Here is a 19,200-nt window from a genome sequence, read left to right on the forward strand (position 1 = left end):
AAGACACTCTCCAACCTGTTGAGCTGTGAGCTATAGCATTTGTGAGCTGTCACATTTGCTGAGGTTGGCTTTCAGTGCTATACAGCTGTCTTTGAGCCATTTCTGCCCCTCAAGTAACCTTTACCCATTTTCTAAAGGTATTCCTAATAAAACTCATTGGTTTACCCAGTTGGACCTAAGTGGCATCCTTTGATTTGACAGTTTTTCCTACCTGTGGTGAGCAGACTTTTGGTGACAACTCCTCAGGAATAGTGTCACATGACACTTAGGATATTAGATATAAGATCAAGGCATTCCATAGTTGCTTACAAAACTCACTGCGGAGCTTGTCCATTTTGTTTTTCTAATTCAGAAAGTGTAATTCACCCCAACACCCCCACTGCCACGTTATATCTCACTTTTCAGACATGGCCAAAGTCCTAAGCCAAGTGCCCCTGACATGCTAGGCTTCTTCCTCTCTGGAGAGCACTGTTCTCTGCACTGCCCAGACTACCACCGTCTGCTTTCTCAGCTCTCAACTCTGGAAACATGGCTTTCTCCCTTCTGTTTGCCCACTCTCTCCACCCAGCAGCTGCTGTGGTCCCTAGTTTGCCCCATTGTTCTCTCTCACACATTCTAGTAAAGTTATCCTTGGGCTTCTTTGTAAGCCTATTTTAAATTCTTTTGTCTATGAGACTAAGGAGACCTGCAAGAGAGCCTGTAATCCCCAGTAACGTTCCCACTTTCCCTGAATTGTATTTTATATTTTTCACATATTGTAGAAACTTAGATCTGACCATTTTCTTTAGGAAAGCAGTTTGAGTAAAGAAGACGGCCTCGCCCTTCCTCTGACTGCTTTATGCTGCCATCAGTGTGCAAGTTTCTGGTCCACGGAGCCAACATGGTGAAAATACTTTCATCTGAGCTTCCTCAATCCTCAAGCTTTCCCTGTGATTTTTAATCTTATCCCCTAGACCACTTTTGAGGGCAAATGAGCTATTTTTTTGAGTATGATGAGGAAAAAGCACTACACTTCCAGTTGTTGATATACTATAGATGCTTCATGTATGTTCTAAAATGGATAAAAAAATTTACAAGTATCACAGTTCTGTGGAAAGCCATGTGTAAGGGGCAATAGCTTAATTAGTACCCACAGGATTTGGAACCATTTAATTTTTAAAGATTTGTTCAGGCGAATTCAAATTTACTTTTAAAGTATTATTCTTGTGTGGATTCCTTTCTCCGAGAGGCTAGGCTGAGAATCTGGTCACAGAGTTTTCTTCAGCCTTCTGGAGGCTAGCTGAAGAAGGCGCTGTCCTGAGAACCAGTCACGAAGAAGGCCTTCTGAGCAGGGATCGGGCGCTGGGCAGCCATGCTCAGCTGGGTTGAGACAGTAAGAACCCGCATCCCTTCCAGAGGGGAAAGGGAGCCTCTGGCTTGTGAAAGGCCAGACTGCACTGATTAAAATAAGAGTCAAGAGTCAAAGAACTAGATTTTAATTCATAAGCTTAATGATTTAAAAAAAAAAAGACAAGGTGGGAGAGCTACTGGGGAGAAATCGGGAGTGCGTTCCAAACCTTCCAGCCTCAGGGTTTTTAAACTAAGCTTACTTGAATAGCAGGAGACACTCCCAGGACACTTCCAGGGGCTTGTCTCCAGAGCACCTTCAAAGAGCCAGCTTTTGACACCTTTTGTGTGGGTTAGGGTCTGGAACAAACTACCTTTTTAACACATTTGGGTCTGGGGGTGGTGGTCCACTCATGTTAATTGGAGCTCAAAGCTTACCGGGAGGGAGCGCCTCCTCCACATGCAGACAAGGGCCCACATTCTTGGTCACATATATTAAGGTTTAAATGGTCTTGTGTGAGGGAGTGCTGGATTTCCTAAGGTTTCTAATAACAAGTTCTTGTCATGATTTGCACCATGAATCTCAGTGTAATTCACAAGAGGGAGAGAAGCAGGCATCTAGAGTCCTTCATCGTCCAGGACTTTGCATGCTGGGGATGGTGGTGCAAGTGGAATAGGAGTGTAGCAACAGATGTGCGTACTGAGGATTTAATGAACCCAAATCTGAGAGAAGGGTGGAGAGAGCAAGGGATTTAGAACAAACAGTGTCGTGCACTGACCTTTTAGGGAACAGACTTTAAAATTCAGTTTTCATTATGCAAATAATAGAAAATACATGTTAGAGAGGAATATTAAAGAGAAGGGTCCAGTTCCAGATTTCAGTCAATCTCAGTGTGCAATAGGGAAGGTGAAGGGCACTAAGTCTCATGGGAGTTTTTATTAGGCCCTATGGGACCAGAAATTTTCATTTTTTATCAGAAAAGTATGTACTAGAGGAAAAGCTCAGGTTGATGTCATACTTTTACTTAATTTCTAAACTTTAGCTCTCTCATAATAATAATAATAATAATAATAATAATAACAATAATAATAATAATAATAATAATAATAATAATAATAATGTACAAGTTGCTGTAAGGATTAAATAAAGAGAGCTTGGAACACTGGTTCAGAGACTATTCTAGTTAAGATAATAAATATGGATGTTAAAAGAGTAAGCAACATCTCTGTCTGTCTGTCTCTCTGTATGTGTATGTTTGTGTTTTAGGCACATGTGTTTGTTTGCATGCAAACACATGTCTCAGTATTAAATCCAGGTGTCAGTATTGTTTTCCTAACACCTAACATTTCATTGCATAGAATTTAAAATGCAGATCCTCAAAATTTTGTCAAAATAGAAGTGAAAAATCATAAGGGATATTATTAAGATTTTGTTTATAAGTAATCTAAACTTTTAAATCTCTATATAAGAATATATTCAAATAATACTTGTTAAATATAAGCTCTGGTGGAGTATAATATAGGCTGTCTCTTTCACCTAGGCACCCAGAACAATGTCTGGCCTACAGCAACAGTGTAATAAAGGCTCAATAAATTTATGTATGACTGATTAATTCCTTATAGAATCATAAATAATTTGGGGGCTATTCCTATACTTAGAAAGATAGTTTTTCTAATGGTTTTTAGATTCTGATCTTTAACTTTAAAAAGTGACATATAAAATGGCTGAGAAACACTTAAAGAAATGCTCAACCTCCTTAGTCATCAGGGAAATGCAAATCAAAACAACTCTGAGACTCCATCTTACACCCATCAGAATGGCTAAGATCAAAAATTCAAGTGACACCACATGCTGGCAAGGATGTGGAGAGAGAGGAACACTCCTTCATTGCTGGTGGGAATGCAAACTAGTACAGCCACTTTGGAAATCTATCTGGTGCTATCTCAGAAAAATGGGAATAGGGTTTCTTCAAGACCCAGCTATTCCACTCCTTGGAATATACCCAGAAGATGCTCCAGCACACAACAAGAAAATTTGCTCAACCATGTTCATAGCAGCCTTATTCATAATAGCCAGAACATGGAAACAGCCTAAGTGTCCATCAGTAGAAGAATGGATAAAGAATCTGTGGTACATATACACTATGGAATACTACTCAGCTATTAAAGGCCTTTGTAGAAAAGGATCTGAGAGATTTGTGAGATTAAGACACTAATAATCTAATACATAATAATACTAAGCCAATAGATGGAGTTTATAGTACCTTCTAATAGCCAATTTTATTTAGGACTTGGAAATATCTTTGGACTGATATTTGTATTCCCTGGCAATGGTAATTCCTACTTTACTGAGGATCCCACGCTCTGTGAGGAAGCTGGCATCATCTTTTGATCAGGGGACTATGAGGAGAGAAGTGCTTTACACAGAGGCTAAGACTAGTGAAGTGATTGGGCTTCCTGTGTTTCTTTTTCCTTTTTTCACCCCAACTTTCTGGGCTTATGTTTCAGATGACAGAGCTACCAGCTGTAGCAGATGTGCCCCCCACCCCCACATCAGACTGCATTAAGCTCAGACTACAAACTCCCAAGACTTCTGTATACTCTTAAAATTTTGGGAAATATCCATTAATTACCTTGACTAGTATCCAAACACATGACTTTTTAAATGATCTAAGCCTTTATTTTGAGGAAGAATGGACTTTGAAGAAGAATGGACTTTAAGGAAAGCCTCTTTTATTTCATATTTGAGATAACCAAGTTACATCTTTTTATTTTTATCTCTCATTCTTTGATTCAATTTCATTAAGTAACTATTAATTGACTAGCTTGCAATTGAGAAAAATATATATTAAGCACCAACACAAGTGGTGGAGATACAAGGCTAAGGAGACAGGTCCATCTATGGGCCTTAAAATTTGAAAATAAATTAGATATTAAACAAAGATCTTATGGATATATGTATAATTATAGTCTTAGCTACTTTTCCAGTAGCCGTGATAAAATATCTCAACAAAAGAAACTTAAGGTACAAAGGCTTTATTTTGGCTCATATTTCATGGACCAGTCATCTCACCTCAACTAACCTAATCAGGATAATGTTTTAAGGCATTCTCAGATGTCTCCCAGGTGAGTCTAGATATCGTCAAGTTGGCAATTGAGAACAACTGTCACAGTTACTGGAAATTAAAGTACAGGATGCTGGCTAAGAGTACGGTGGGATAACTTAATGAAATAGAGAATTTAGAAATGGCTTCTGGAAAAAAGAAAAGAAAAGAAAAGAAAGAAATGGCTTCTGGCCAGAAATGGCGATATATACCTAATGTTAGTACTGGGTAGCAGATGCAGCATGATTATTGAAAGTTAAAGGCCAGCCAAGATTACACAGGGAGCTCCAGTCCAGCTAAGACTATATAGTGACATCCTGTCTCAAAAACAAAAGAAAAGAAATAAGGACAAATAAAAAGAAATGGCCTCTATAGGAGGAGCAATTCAACTTTGAGAGTCCACAGAGGAAATTATTGAAATGGGAAAATTCACAACTAGTTAAAAATGTGTGTGACAGGGCAGCTAGACTGGCTAAGGAGTGAACTGGTGAGGTAGGCATGTGCTGAGTTAGAGGCAGACAAACTACGGTCTTGATACCAAATTCTTTCCACACTGTGTTTATGGTAATTTTATTGAGGCATGGTCACACTCGTGTCATTACAAAGTACATATAGCCGGAGTTACACCAGTGGGTCTGAGTTGATGCTTCTTAGGTTGTACAGCTCACAAAATCTAAAGTCTTTATCATCTGGCTTTTGTAGGAAAAGTTTTGTGACCCTGTACTAGACCACTTAATCTAGTGTAGGACACACACATTAAGGATCTGAGGGTTAATCTTATATGCAAAGCAAGGTATTAAAGAGCTTTGAATACAAGTGAGAGAGTGGGTGGGTGGCATGGGCAGAAAGGGGCTTTGAGAAGACAATTGTGGCCACATGATGAAGGAGCTGGAGAGGGTAAGTATCTAGAGGCTAGCTGAGAGAAAACAGTGGCATGGCTGTGCAAGTGACGATGAAGAGAGCTGAACTCAAAGTCTACATATTGGTTAGTCACATATTGTTTGTTGACATAAAGGAGAGGAAGAACTCAAAAATGTTTCTTCCTGAGTTTTGCCTGAAAGAGTGAGAGGATTAGTAGTTTCATCTTTTAGATATACAGATGACCGGGAAGCTGCTAAGTATAGGGCTGTGAAGAATCACAATTGGCGGGTAGCACGGAAGGACAGTTGGGTGTCAGTGAAAATAAAAATGAAGAAAGCAATCGTCACAGATATTTCTGATTTCCAGTTTTGTCCAGGCTGGAATATTTCTTCCTAGCATCCAATTTCTTTGATATATTCTTAGATAAATTTCCACAGATCCTACTCATTAAAGAAAAAGCCACATTTAGTGGGCCTGCATATATTTCTGGATGCATTTAAGAGAATCTTTGTTCTTTGGCTAAGACACCCCCGCCAAGCTTTATGAAAACATCTATTTGTCCTGGGACGTTGGGAGACTTTCAGCCTGTTACAGCTTTTGCTTGTGCTGCCAAAAGGAAGAAACAGAAGGTTTCAATGGTCTTTTAATTGGACCTTACTCAGGTCCTTAGGGCAGAGGGTTTAACCTAACTCACATTTGGATTTTAGGCTCTTGCTGGCGGCAGGTCTCTTTCCACAATACATTAAAAAAGCCTCGGTTTTCTATGGTGACAGTCTACTAAAATGTTCCATTTTCCTCAATGCTGCCAATGCTATGAAGTCACCCTTTGTTGTACATTGCTATTTTGTGCTGCTGAGCACTGTGTCCTATGTGGAATTTTGTGTGTTAAGCGATATGATTGGCCTGTTTTTTTCCTCAGTCCGGCAAGGTTTCCTCTTTGAGCCTGCGTACTAGTTTGCCGCTAAGAATATCATGTTGTCACGGAGTTAATGCATGGCTGAGTTCAGCTTTCAATCTGTCAATGTTCAAAAAGACTCTGTGAAAAAATGAAATATATCTCTTGGTTGGATATGACCAAAAGCTTTGCTTTAGTTCATTTGATTCATTACAGTGAAGATTCTGTTTTGATATTATAAAAATTTTGAATTTTAAAATCTGAGGCCAATCAGCTGGTGAAGTTATTTAAGCTAGTGTTAAAGTGTTCCTCCTCCTCTTTGTAGAGGAGGTCAGCCAGGCCACTGTGGACATTATTATTCTTTCCTAAGAAGATGAATGGAATTATCTTTCCTGTTATATTTTGACTTAAAAATTAAAGATTATATCTGGGTATTTGGGCAAGACTCTTCAATTAAAGATGAAATTCTTCAATCCTGAGAAGCCATTATTATGAAAATAGAAGGAAACAAACAGGGATTTTGTTTTTAATGAAAAAGAGAATTAGGCTCACTCGGTTGAACTCAGGTTTCAGATGACCTTTCTGACCCTACTAAGTAGTGGAAGGACATATAACAACAGCAACGAAGAGTTCACTAGTAATACATAGAACAGAAACCCATCTCAGTGAGAACACTATATTTCAGTTTCAAGGCTGCCGCATTATTATAATAATGAATTTATATTAAAGATTTCCTCCAGTCCCACATATCAGTTAGAAATATTAATGGAATTTCAACAGATTCTTTTCAGGTTTTGATGTTTAATATTCATTCATATAATGCAAGGAATTCAATGTCCTGGGTGACACATGTGAATTCCTCTCATTATATAGGTGAGCACAGATATGAAGTCTACAGGGGCAATTATCATTAAAAATACCAAGGTCTGTATATGATCTTAGAGAGTGCGTCAACATCCTCTCAGCTCACCGAGTAACAAGAAAGTCACCAGTGATAATATAAAAGGGCTCTTCAGGCTGAGCTGAGCCAATAATGTCAAAAGTGACAAAGAGATGGGCTGGAGATTCTGCGCAGTTAAAAATGCTACCTGACCTAAGGTTTTTGTGAAATGTAGTAAAGTGATTTCCTGTTCTTGAAACAGTCTTCATCTTTTGTGCCTGCTTTTAGCAGAGAGTGCCCTATTCTCTGATCATCTGTACATCATCTTAAAAACACAAGCCTTATTGAAAAGGGATTTCAGATTTCACAAGCAGGAAGAATCCCACCCAACTTGTACTCTGAGCTTAACATTTGTAACATTGAGGATTCAAAGCTCACCCCACCCCCCTACCCCCACAACACACTTCCTCCAACAAGGCCACACTGCCTAATCCTTTCCCATCAACTGGGGACTAAACATTTAAATATTTGAGGCCACGGGTACCATTCTCATTCGTTCATCACAGATAGTGATCTTTCACAAATGAGTTCATGTTTAATCCAATGTCAGTGGGTAATGAACTCTTTATTGTATAATTCACAGGTGGTCAAGTGTTATTCAGCATAGTGCAGTGGACTTTGGAACACACACAATCCCACCTTTAAGTTGTAATTCAGCACTTAGAATTAGGTTGGCCCATGTGATGCTGCTCTTTGTAGATGAAAATCAGTTGAATGCCAGCATCTTCATGTGACCCAACTGACAGCTAGGCAACTGTATTTCTTAGTCACTCTGAGTTTCCTAGCACTGTATGACAAATATATTGTCACTCTAAAATGTTATAAGGGATGAATAAAATAGTATATACAAAACCCCTATTATAGCACCAGAAATGTTCACAGTAAATGCTATTTTTATAATTGTTGCAAACATCATATTTTATGCTCTTGGTCTGTCATATAGATAAATCCATTCATTTTGAGAATGAGATAAAAATGCCAATAAGATGGGTGTTTCAAATATTATCTTTGTTAAAGTGATAGCTCTTACACAAAATTGTTAACGTAAAGCAGAGAAATGTCAACTTTATTGAGTGCATCACATATTTTCTAAGTTAACTATCTCAGCTGGGACACACTTGCTTTTCAACTAAGTATTAAAAAGAAATATCTTCCACAAAGAGAACAGCAGGATTCTTTGAAGCGTAACTTCAGAAATTAAGGTCTACATTATAGGGCACCATTGAAAGCAGATGTATATTCCCTAGGCACCTTGGAAAAATGGTTGATGAGAGTACCTCTTTGAGACAAAGTTTCAATAAAACTTGCACATCTCACTGATAATACCTCACAGTTGAGTAATCCCAATGTTCTAGTCACACGGCATCTAAAAGGAGGGTTCTACTCAGTGCCATTTGCAGAGATTCATATGTTTTCTCTCTGGCCCCCAGATCTAGCAATCAAATGGAGAGTTCGTTCATTTTCTATAATTTAGGGGTATCAGTAATAGGTCCTTAGTTTGCCTAAGGGATGAACAATCCACTACCTACCCATTTCCTCTCCTGGCCAGCTAAGTGGATGGCTGGCACTACGTTACTAATTCTCAAATTCTATTTCAGGGTTAAGGAAGGGCTCTTCAGCCTGGCAGACATAATATGACTGTCTCAGTATTTGTTAAGCATTGGATATGAACTCTTGTGACCCATGATGATAATGTCTACCTCATATTTTCAATATTGATCAAGATTTAAAAGTACCAGCAGATATACAACATATGTGATGAGTGATGAACATATATTTGCACTGAAGGCCAGAACCTCTAATTTTGGTGAGAGCAGCAGGCTCTGCAGTCAGGACTCATCAATTCTGTAGCCCAGGAGACATTTAGATTGATCTGAGGAGAGATTCTTGACAGTAAGGGAAGTGGGGAAATTGTTTTCTGAAGGGCCTCTAGGTAAAGGAATGATCCCATCTCTTCTGGATAGTGTTGTCATGGTCACAGATAAAAATGGACCACAATGAAGACTTGTCAAGCTTTCATCCAGCTCAAGCCTTTACTGTTTCCCAGGACCTGAGGCTCACAAGCTGTCTGAGTTTTACACAATTTCACAATACCGTTCTCAACTTGCAAAGGTTTTGAGATGCCTCCAGAATGATGAAAACCAGGCACTTGTCTGGGAAGCTGAGCAGCACACATTATTTTGAGCCCTGGCTTACAACTCGGAGTGCTGACAGCCTCATTTCAGAGTGCAATAAGGACTGAACTTGAAGATCTTTCACAACAGCCCAGTCTTACAGACACAGCCTTTGTTCGGTTTCTATCTCTTCTAACAGCTGACATGGTCACAGGTATTATGGAAACATCATCCAGAGGATGAATTCTATCTTAATTCAAATAAGGTTCTTGTCCAGATGTGAGGGCTGCCATATTAACTCAGCTGGCAGGAAATTCTTCAAAGAAACCAATTTAAACATTCCTACCTAATTTTAGCCAAGACATAAAAAAAAAAAAAAAAAAAAAAAAAAAAAGGCCTGGCCTTTAATTCATGGCACCAGCACTCCACCCAGCAAAAAAAAAAAAAAAAAAGAAGCAAGGATATAAAACAACTGCCCAGATCAGGATAATGTCGAGGCAGCAGGAAGTTATGGAGAGGCTGCTGAGTAACTTACATACAAACAACTTAAAAACCTATAAATATCTTAGGCTCATCCTTAATTTCCTCACCTGAAAGAATTACTTGGTATGTAATGACAAAAACTTCTAAATATTCTTTCAAAAGCCCATTATGTTTACACTCTATATTGTATAGACCCTTACATGAATTTAAACTTATTAAAAGTCTCTGCAAACCAGACACAAATGACTCCTTTTTCTTTCAGAATCTTCCATTTGATCAGAGTTCAAGAAACTCTATATTGGGGCTTTGGAATCTTCAGTTCTCTATGCAGTGACTAGCACAAAGAACTAGTTCAAAAGTCATTTGTGCATATTTGTCCACTTGGATAATTTGAAAATGGAGAAAATAAAAGTGAAAAATTTGGGACTTTAACCTAGCTGAAAGAAATTGTCACTGTGTGTGTGTGTGTGTGTGTGTGTGTGTGTGTGTGTGTGTGTGTGGCATAGCATAACATACAAAGACACACACATCTCAGTAACATAACTCATATTTTAGACTATTTTGATGCATACATTTGGATGATTTAGCTGACATTCTACTTCTTTGCAGCCCTGGCACTTATTGTCATACTGAGACAAACTGGGAAGTGGGTGGACAACTGTTATTGTAGATGTAATCTTCAGTTGAAGACAGATCGACAGGGAAACCAGAGGCTAAAAGGAGTCTCCTGTTTGGTCTGACTTTGTATGGAAATGTTCTTACAAAATAGGCTGAGTTATTTCATTCTCCATTGAAATACCATTTTTGTTTTTAAATGTTGGAGATAGAGAAAATGAGCTATTTTTACAGCTTGTATTTATTATTTTAAAATACTAATATATATACAGCATGCACTTTTATATAAGTGCCTATGTATGCTATATATAAGTATATATATACAGATATTTTAACATGTTCAAATAAAAACCTTCTTTGTTAACTCATTACTTCAAGATTTGATATTACCAACAATCTCTCTCTCTCTCTCTCTCTCTCTCTCTCTCTCTCTCTCTCTCTCTCTCTCTCTCTCTCTCTTCTCTCTCTCTCTCTCTCCTCTCTCTCTCCATCCATCTGTCTTGTGATATTCTATGTCATAACTATAATAATGCCTATTTGCAATTAGTCTTTGCCCTCTCTTAATTAAAATGTCTTACCTGGTTTATATGTGAAGTGTTAGTTTTATAAGTGAACTAAAACCTGCTCTTTCTATAATACAGCTTTTGTAAGTTGCTAGTGCCCATTATTTACGCTGAGAAGTCAGATGTTAAGGCAGAAACTTCAACTATAAATGTGGCAGGTTTTTATGATTATGATTTTATTCTCTTTCTTTATTTCTGTCTTTCCCTTTTATTTTTGTATTCTCTTTATAAAAATTTTACTTCTCTAAATTGTATTTTCTTTTTTTAAATTGTATTTTCTGCAGATTCAAATCATTCTACATTACTCAAATCTCAAAGCAGGTCATTTATTCTGTCATATCACAGACTGTCCATTTAGTTGGAATAATCAAGAACAGTTCATAGCTGATCACAAGGCAACTGGATTTAAGGGTAGAGCTATCACAATTATTTATTGTTTTTATTTTTTATTTTTTTTATTAATTTTATTTTTTTTTATTAATTTATTCTTGTTACATCTCAAAGTTTATCCCATCCCTTGTATCCTCCCATTCCTCCGCCCCCCCCATTTTCCCATTATTCCCCTCCCCTATGACTGTTCCTGAGGGGGATTACCTCCCCCTATATATTCTCATAGGGTATCAAGTCTCTTCTTGGCTACCTGCTGTCCTTCCTCTGAGTGCCACCAGGTCTCCCCCTCCAGGGGACATGGTCAAATGTGAGGCACCATAGTACGTGAGAAAGTCGTATCACACTCTCCACTCAACTGTGGAGAATATTCTGACCATTGGCTAGATCTGGGAAGGGGTTTAAAGTTTACCTCCTGTATTGTCCTTGGCTGGTGCCTTAGTTTGAGCGGGACCCCTGGGCCCAAATCTGCCTATCATATTGTTCTACTTGTAGATTTCTAGGACCCTCTGGATCCTTTTATTTTGCTATTCTCCCATGCGTCTCTCATTTAGAGTCCCAATAGGATGCCTTCCCCTCTGTCCCAGTTTCCTTGTAAGTGAAGGCTTTCGTGGGACATGCCCCTTGGGCTAGTATGCAGATATAAGTGAGTATATACCATTTGATTCTTTCTGCTTCTGGGTTAACTCACTCATTATGATAATTTCTAGCTCAATCCATTTATCCACAAATTTCGGGAATTCTTTGTTTTTAATAGCTGAGTAGTATTCCATAGTGTATATGTACCACAGATTCTTTATCCATTCTTCTACTGAGGGACACTTAGGCTGTTTCCATGTTCTGGCTATTATGAATAAGGCTGCTATGAACATGGTTGAGCAAATTTTCTTGTTGTGTGCTGGAGCCTCTTCTGGGTATATTCCAAGGAGTGGAATAGCTGGGTCTTGAGGAAGCCCTATTCCCACTTTTCTGAGATAGCACCAGATAGATTCCCAAAGTGGCTATTTATTGTTTTTATATTATGCTCTTATCTTTCATAAAAAGTTTATGCAATAAACTGTCCATGAAGAACATTTCTACATATTTTGAGAAATAGTAATTAAAGAAAGTATGTAGTTGGTATTTGTTATTAAATTATCCTAACAAAGATAAGTTCCATATGATAAAGATAGGTTTTTCAAATTTGTTTTTCTTCTTTTTAAATGAGTTAAATGGGTATCTTTGATCAGAAATTGAAAACTATTCAATTATTATATCCATCGGTCATAATATTTCTAGAGTTTCAAATTGCATTAATTGCTTTAGATTGCTTCCTATTGTTCATTTAGTGATCATCTACAGTCTTGCAGATGTGAAAAGGAGTGCAAGATAAAAATTTAAGTTGATAAAGATGAGATATGATAGATATCGATTTATATTCAGAATTTTAGATGCACCAAGATAGGAAAGATGTTTTCTTCAAGGTTGCCAAATACAAATAGCCAAAACACTATCAATATAACAGTTAAATGATTCCTGATTGTTTTGTGGTTCTTCTTGTTGTAGGTAGTTTGTTGTACACACATGTAATAATATAAATGTATGTGTAAAAATAATAAAAATAAAAAATATGATCAGTTATTTTCAATACCTCTAATATGTTTTATTTACTTAAGTTTCCCATAATCCTAAATATACTGTTAACAGAGGACAGAATCTACTTGATTTTGAATTTTATGTTCATATCCTTTGCTTTGGAGAATAAAATATCTAAGTTGAAGATTAGAATCTTTAAATAGTAGGTACCAGAGATACTGACATTATTTTCTAAGTGACTTCACATTTTCTATGTGAAGTTCTTGCTTGAGTATAGACTCAAATTGTTTACTCTTTATTAAGTCTTTGGGATTCATTTTTACCTCAGACTACTGAGGTGGACACAGAGTGGTTAAGTAATTTATTGTTATACAATTAATAAGTAGTAGAGTAAGTTGAATATGGGCAACTTAACTCCTGGCTTAGTTTAACACCAAGTTCAAGATGTTTGTGGGGCCTCAGATGTCTCAGATGGTAAAGACATCACTGATGTGGCACATTCCTGTCCCCTCTACATGGACAACTTTGTTAAGCATTTTTGGAATCTTTGTCTCCTGAGTCTATAGACCTTCCTTGGAATTACTCAGATTTTGTCCTGTGTGGTAAGTACATGTTAAAGGATTTGCACTTGTAGTTGAAACTAATTTATCATTCACAAATTTCCAATCAGGTTTCTATAGAATAATATATACTACATATCAAAGAAAGACCTAGCAATATGTTCACCAAAAGCAATTTCCTTCTTCCTACATGCATAGATAAAAGACAGGCCCAAGTTATCTTCGAAATCAGTGTGCCCCACTAAGTTGTGCTCTAACTGTCAGAATGTGAGTCTACCTGACGTGTGCTGTCTGTAGGCCTAGTCCTCCATTTTCCCCATCAACTTATTGGGTGCCTGTGGACATAGCAAGTCAAAAGATAAAGGACTCTGGGTTCATTAACAATTTCACTTTTATTCTAATACTCTTTAAACATCTACAAATGTTTAAGAAGTTTTTATTTGCTATGTATGAGTCCCTTTCCTGCTTGTAGGTGTGTATGTTATGTACATGGAGTGTCCACAGAGGCCAGAAGAAGGCATCAGATCCCCTGGGTCAGGATTTAATATTTATGAGCTGTTATATGGGTGCTGGGAATTGAACGCAGGTCCTCTGGAAGAGTAGGCAGTGCTTTTAACCACTGAGCTATCTTTCCATCACCTCTTTAAACTTTCTAATTGACACACATTAGTTGTATTTATTCATTGGGCACAGGGATAATTTGACACAGATGAACAACAAGTGAGGATCAAGCCAGATGACTGCCATCTCCATCTCCTGAAATGCTTCCTGCTCAACGAACTTCTTCGAAGAAAACTACTTTCCAATCACCACCCATTTGGGCTGATCAAGGAGTAAACACCTGTCATTCTTCGGTCACAACATTTTTGCATGGGTTATCTAAAAATAGTCTGACAAGTACAAGGGTCATGCAAGAAGACATTGGTAGACTTTTTGAGAACCAGAATTTTAATCTAGGCCTTCATTTTATATCCAAATACCCACATATTAACCTTAAAAACAATTTAAAAAATTATTCAAGTGAGTTGATGAGGTTTTCATTATAGCAATAAATACTGGAAATAATACAGTAAAAATCTGAGGTTTGCACTGGCTAAGAGGTTTGGAGGTTTTTGGTCCATGTTTGTTTGACTTCATTGCTTTTAGGCTTGTGGTAAGGGAGTGCACCATAGTGAGTGTGACTGTTCACCTCATGACTAGGAAACAAAATAGAGAGAAAAAGAGGTATTGTAACTAGGTCTCATTTCTTAAAGTTTTCATCACTTACCAAGTGAGGATTAGGCCTCTCAGACACATTACAAAGATCCAAACTATTAATATGATAAGAGCCTTTTTATTTAAACTTACAATATCTTAGATTCTAATTCCATAAAACGTGATGCCTTCAGGGCCAGACCCATATGGTTTGATGTTCCTGCTACATAGGAACCACAAAAGGTAACATCAACCCAGGATTAGTCATGTGCGTACTGGAGGATTTTCATAGGTTTGGTCTACTTTCAAATGATCCACAATCAAGTACATTTGAAAAATTCCTGAAGAAATGAAGATGTCTTTTCTGTAGAAATTTCTTTTAATGAGCTATTTTGTAGAAGTATCTAAAACAGGTGTAAATCTGTCAACCATCTGGTTTGATAACAGAGTTCATTGAGAAAAAAAAAAAAAAAAAAAAAAGACCCAGCATCCACAGAACACATTTTCGGGAACATGAACTAATACTGATTTATACTCAAATTGTTGGCACCTGACATTAGACCTGGTGCACATTGGAGCTACCTTCCTCTGCCTAAAGGGGAAGTTGGTTCTGCTGTGGCTTTCTGCGCTCACTGCTTGTTTCTGACATCTGACAAGTGAGTGTGACCTGACCTTCATCTGATTTGGGTCACTGTATATTCTGTTCCTGAGGACTTATTAACAGACTGCACTGGAAGGTTGATTTCCATATAATCAACAAAAAGATAGGCATTTCTAGGCAACCACAATGACCATATAACAAAACATGATTATCTGGCTCCTCAGTTTTAAAATTGTGTGGTTGTTGATATTAAGAGAAATAAAAGTATCTATTATTTAAAAATTGACAACCATATAAAAGTCTTGATATTATGTTTTGCTTTTTCAGATCCATTCTGGTTTATAAATTGTTACTTCAGCATTGTGTGGGTGCTTTCACAAACCCTCCCACCTCATTTGTAGAGAAAATTTAGTCTGTTCAGAGATATGACTACTTTTTCTTTCTTGTATGACTTTTTAAGGAAAAACATCATCACTCTGTCCTATACACGCAGTCCAACTATTTAATCTAATTTCACAGAAGGAAACAAATCTATTCAAACAGTTAAAAAAATGGTTGTATCAAGTCTACAGATTTTTTTTTGCCATTCTCAAAAGTAGTTTTATGGGTCTTAAAAGGTAACTTTGAATATATGTGATTTTCTAAAATGATAAATTTAGAATTTTACCTCCTACATAAAGTGTAACTCTGTAGCCAGGCATGGGGGTGCATGCCTTTAATCCCAGCCCTCAGGGAGGCAGAGGATGGCAGATTTCTGTGAGTAGGAGGCCAGCCTGGTCTACATAATACTGAGAGCCACACAGCCATCAACGTGCCTACTCCTTTCCCTGTAACAAAACTTTATTTTATTCAAGTAGTGCTCCATCACATGGCTAACAGGACTGTGACACCAGCTCCAGGTATATATTTGATTTAGGCTTATGCTATTTCCACCTGCTTCAGATTTATGATGCTCTCGCTTGGCTCACTAGTGGCTCATTTGGAGTTGATCCAGGTAGCAATTCTGGTCCAATATGCAAATGTGAGAATGGGTACATTGAAGAGAATGGGCACATTCCAGATTCTCTGGAAGAAGCAGGGTCAGTGGAGATTCTTGCTAAGAATGCTAGACTTCACTGTGCAAGGCCTAACTTTGATCTCTGGAACAGAGAGATGGAGAGAGAGAGAGAGAGAGAGAGAGAGAGAGAGACAGACAGACAGAGAGAGAGAGACAGACAGACAGACAGACAGAGACAGACAGACAGACACACACACAGACACCGACATAGACAGAGATGACAGACAGACAGACAGACAGAGACAGAGTTGGGAGTGAGACCTTAAGGAGGTTACGTTGTTCACATAAATGGAGGTTTTTCAGTTTTGGACCCTAAGAACCCCACAATGCAGGCATTGGCTGACTAGGCTCCTGGGGAGGGCTTGCTTCCTGATACGCAGGTGACTGCTACCTTGCTATATCCCTGCAATACATTTCCCGCTTGCTATATGAAATTAACAATAAAGAGTATTAGGGAGGGACGAAGGGTGGGTGGGATCAGATGGTAACGAGAGAGGGGGCTATAATCTCGATTTAAAATGAACAAAATTAAAAAATTTAGAAATTAAAAACAAGAAAATAACTGAGGGGCCATTATTTCCTCTGCTCTTATAAGGCCCTTATCCTGTTGGCCTAGGGTGCTGCCCTCAGGACTCCATGTAATCATTATGATCTGAACTAAATCCCCAAACCGCATCTCCTTGGGATCAGAACATTTGACAGGTAATACTGTTTGTCTTCCAAAGGATGAGAATTGTCTAGGATACTGGTGCAGAACACTTGTGCATGTTCCTGTGAGGAGGCTTCCACAGATGAATGACTGAGTGGCAGAACACCTAATATGCTCAATAACCAGAGGCAGTGAAAGGATGAAGAAGCCAGCCCATGCTGGCACTCCCTACTCCAGCATCTTGCCCTCCATGATGTGGATAATGTGCTCTGCCATACATTCTTAAAACAAAAACAAAAACAAGCAAACAAAAACAACAAAGTACCAGACAAAGTAACAGATATCAGTATGGCATTTTCAGACATATTTTGTTTTGCTTGCTCCTCTGTCCCTGCTAGTTCCTCTCCCTGATCTCTTTTTTTCCACATTGCCATTTTGGCCCTGGTAGTTTCCACTTTCATGTGTCATATTTTTTATGACTCTTCCCATGTCTCCTCCTTAGATCCTGTTTTTCTTTTCTGTCTCATGATTCCTTTTCCAGTTTCATGTGCTATACTTACGTAAATTCACAAGTACAAAAAAAAAAAAAAAAAAGGAAGATAGGTTGGGTATGGTGGCACAGCCTTTAATCCCAGGACTCAGGAAGCAGAGGCACGCAGGTATCTATGGAGTTCCAGGTTAACCTGGTCTACATAGTGAGTTCTAGGCCATCCAGTATTATCTGTCTCTAAATGTGAGTGTGTGTGTGTGTGTGTGTGTGTGTGTGTGTGCGTGTGCGTGTGCATGTGCGTGTGTGTGTACATACTCAGACACTATATATATATATATATATATATATATATATATATATATTTACACACATGTTCGCGTGCGCGCGCGCGCGCAAACACACACACACACACACATACACACACACAATTAGCAGCTAGGATTGTCACTTAAGAGAGAACATATACTATGATGTTCTGCCTTACTACAAGCCCAAAGCGGTGGTACATTAAGACCATGGACTGACCTTAGGAACCACCAGGCAGAGTCAAGCTTCCTTACTTTTAATCTGATCTCACAGGCATTGCAATAGTGATAAAAAATGCTGGTCAGCATAGGTTTCAATCTATGAATTATTTTTTCGTTTTATTTTGTTCACAGGATTGGACCTAGGGGTTTGTATATATTAGACACATGCTCTACCACTAATAGATACTCTGTGTCTCCAAATTATCAATCTAGGAAATAAATCATTTTTCCATAGCAGACCATTCACTGACCTCATGTTGCCTAAGTTTATCTTTTCCCCTGTTATATACAGTTGAATATATTCTGTGATAAATATCCTATCCTATGAAGTAACACTTAAAAGATTATGCCTAATTCATGGTATAGAATTTGAGAAGACCAGGGATTATTTTCACTTCCTAAGAACAAAGCGGCGTAGAGTCAAGATTGTCACATGTAATGGCTAATGGCTGTTGCTGCCATAGGGCATTGCACAAGCTGCTGGTCACGTATAGATGTGGTCTCATGTTAACATACTCCCTTGGGGAGTTTTAAGTTATAAAAGAAACAGTTTTCTTAGATTGTGTGCTTTGATAGGAAAGAAACACACTCCAGTCTAGGCCTATCATAAAATTCTGGCAAGCCATGAGGTGATTTTATCAGGCAAGGCTTCCAACTAACGGTCTGGCAAAAGTATTACTGCACAGAGAAGCACAGTCACAGACACAACCATGGTTCCCCTTGTGAGTTTTGTCATCTTATATCATTGCAGTTTATTTATGAAAGGCATCACCTTCGACATCACCACCACCCTACAGATAGGAGTGCACACTCAGTTTTCTTTTCTGAAATGAATCAGTTACTTTTTTCTTGTGATTCACTCTTCCTGCCTTCCTTTCTTTCTTCTTTCTCTTCTCCCTTTCTTTTTTCAATCTTTTTTATTACTCTCTCTCCCCTTCCATCTGTGAGTATGTGTGTGTACGCGTGCATGTGTGTGCGTGTGCTTGTGTGTGTTGTATTTTCCTATATTACTCTGTAGTTCTGGCTAGTTTGGAACTTGCTGTGAAGGCCATGTTGACCTTAATTTCTCAGAGATCTACCTGCCTCTGCCTATACAATTCATGGACTTGTAAATCAAATTTAAGTTTTAGAACTACCTTTAACCAAAAGGTAAGGTGTAGAGTTTACTGAATCCTTGGAAGGTTCTTGTGGAACATTTGCTAGGCACTTTAGTTATATTGCATGTAAACCAATTTCACCGCATTTTAAGAAGATGAAAT

At 38.1% G+C, this 19,200-nt stretch overlaps 1 protein-coding gene across 1 annotated transcript in view; it reads right to left on the reverse strand.

Moving 5' to 3' along the window:
* Rnls (renalase, FAD dependent amine oxidase) overlaps positions 1 to 19,200 on the reverse strand; it is a 264,474-nt gene that overhangs the window by 45,007 nt on the left and 200,267 nt on the right. The gene's annotated exons all lie outside the window — the stretch shown is intronic.

Source organism: Acomys russatus, chromosome 5 (assembly GCF_903995435.1).
Source record: "Acomys russatus chromosome 5, mAcoRus1.1, whole genome shotgun sequence".
Lineage (NCBI taxonomy): Eukaryota > Metazoa > Chordata > Mammalia > Rodentia > Muridae > Acomys > Acomys russatus.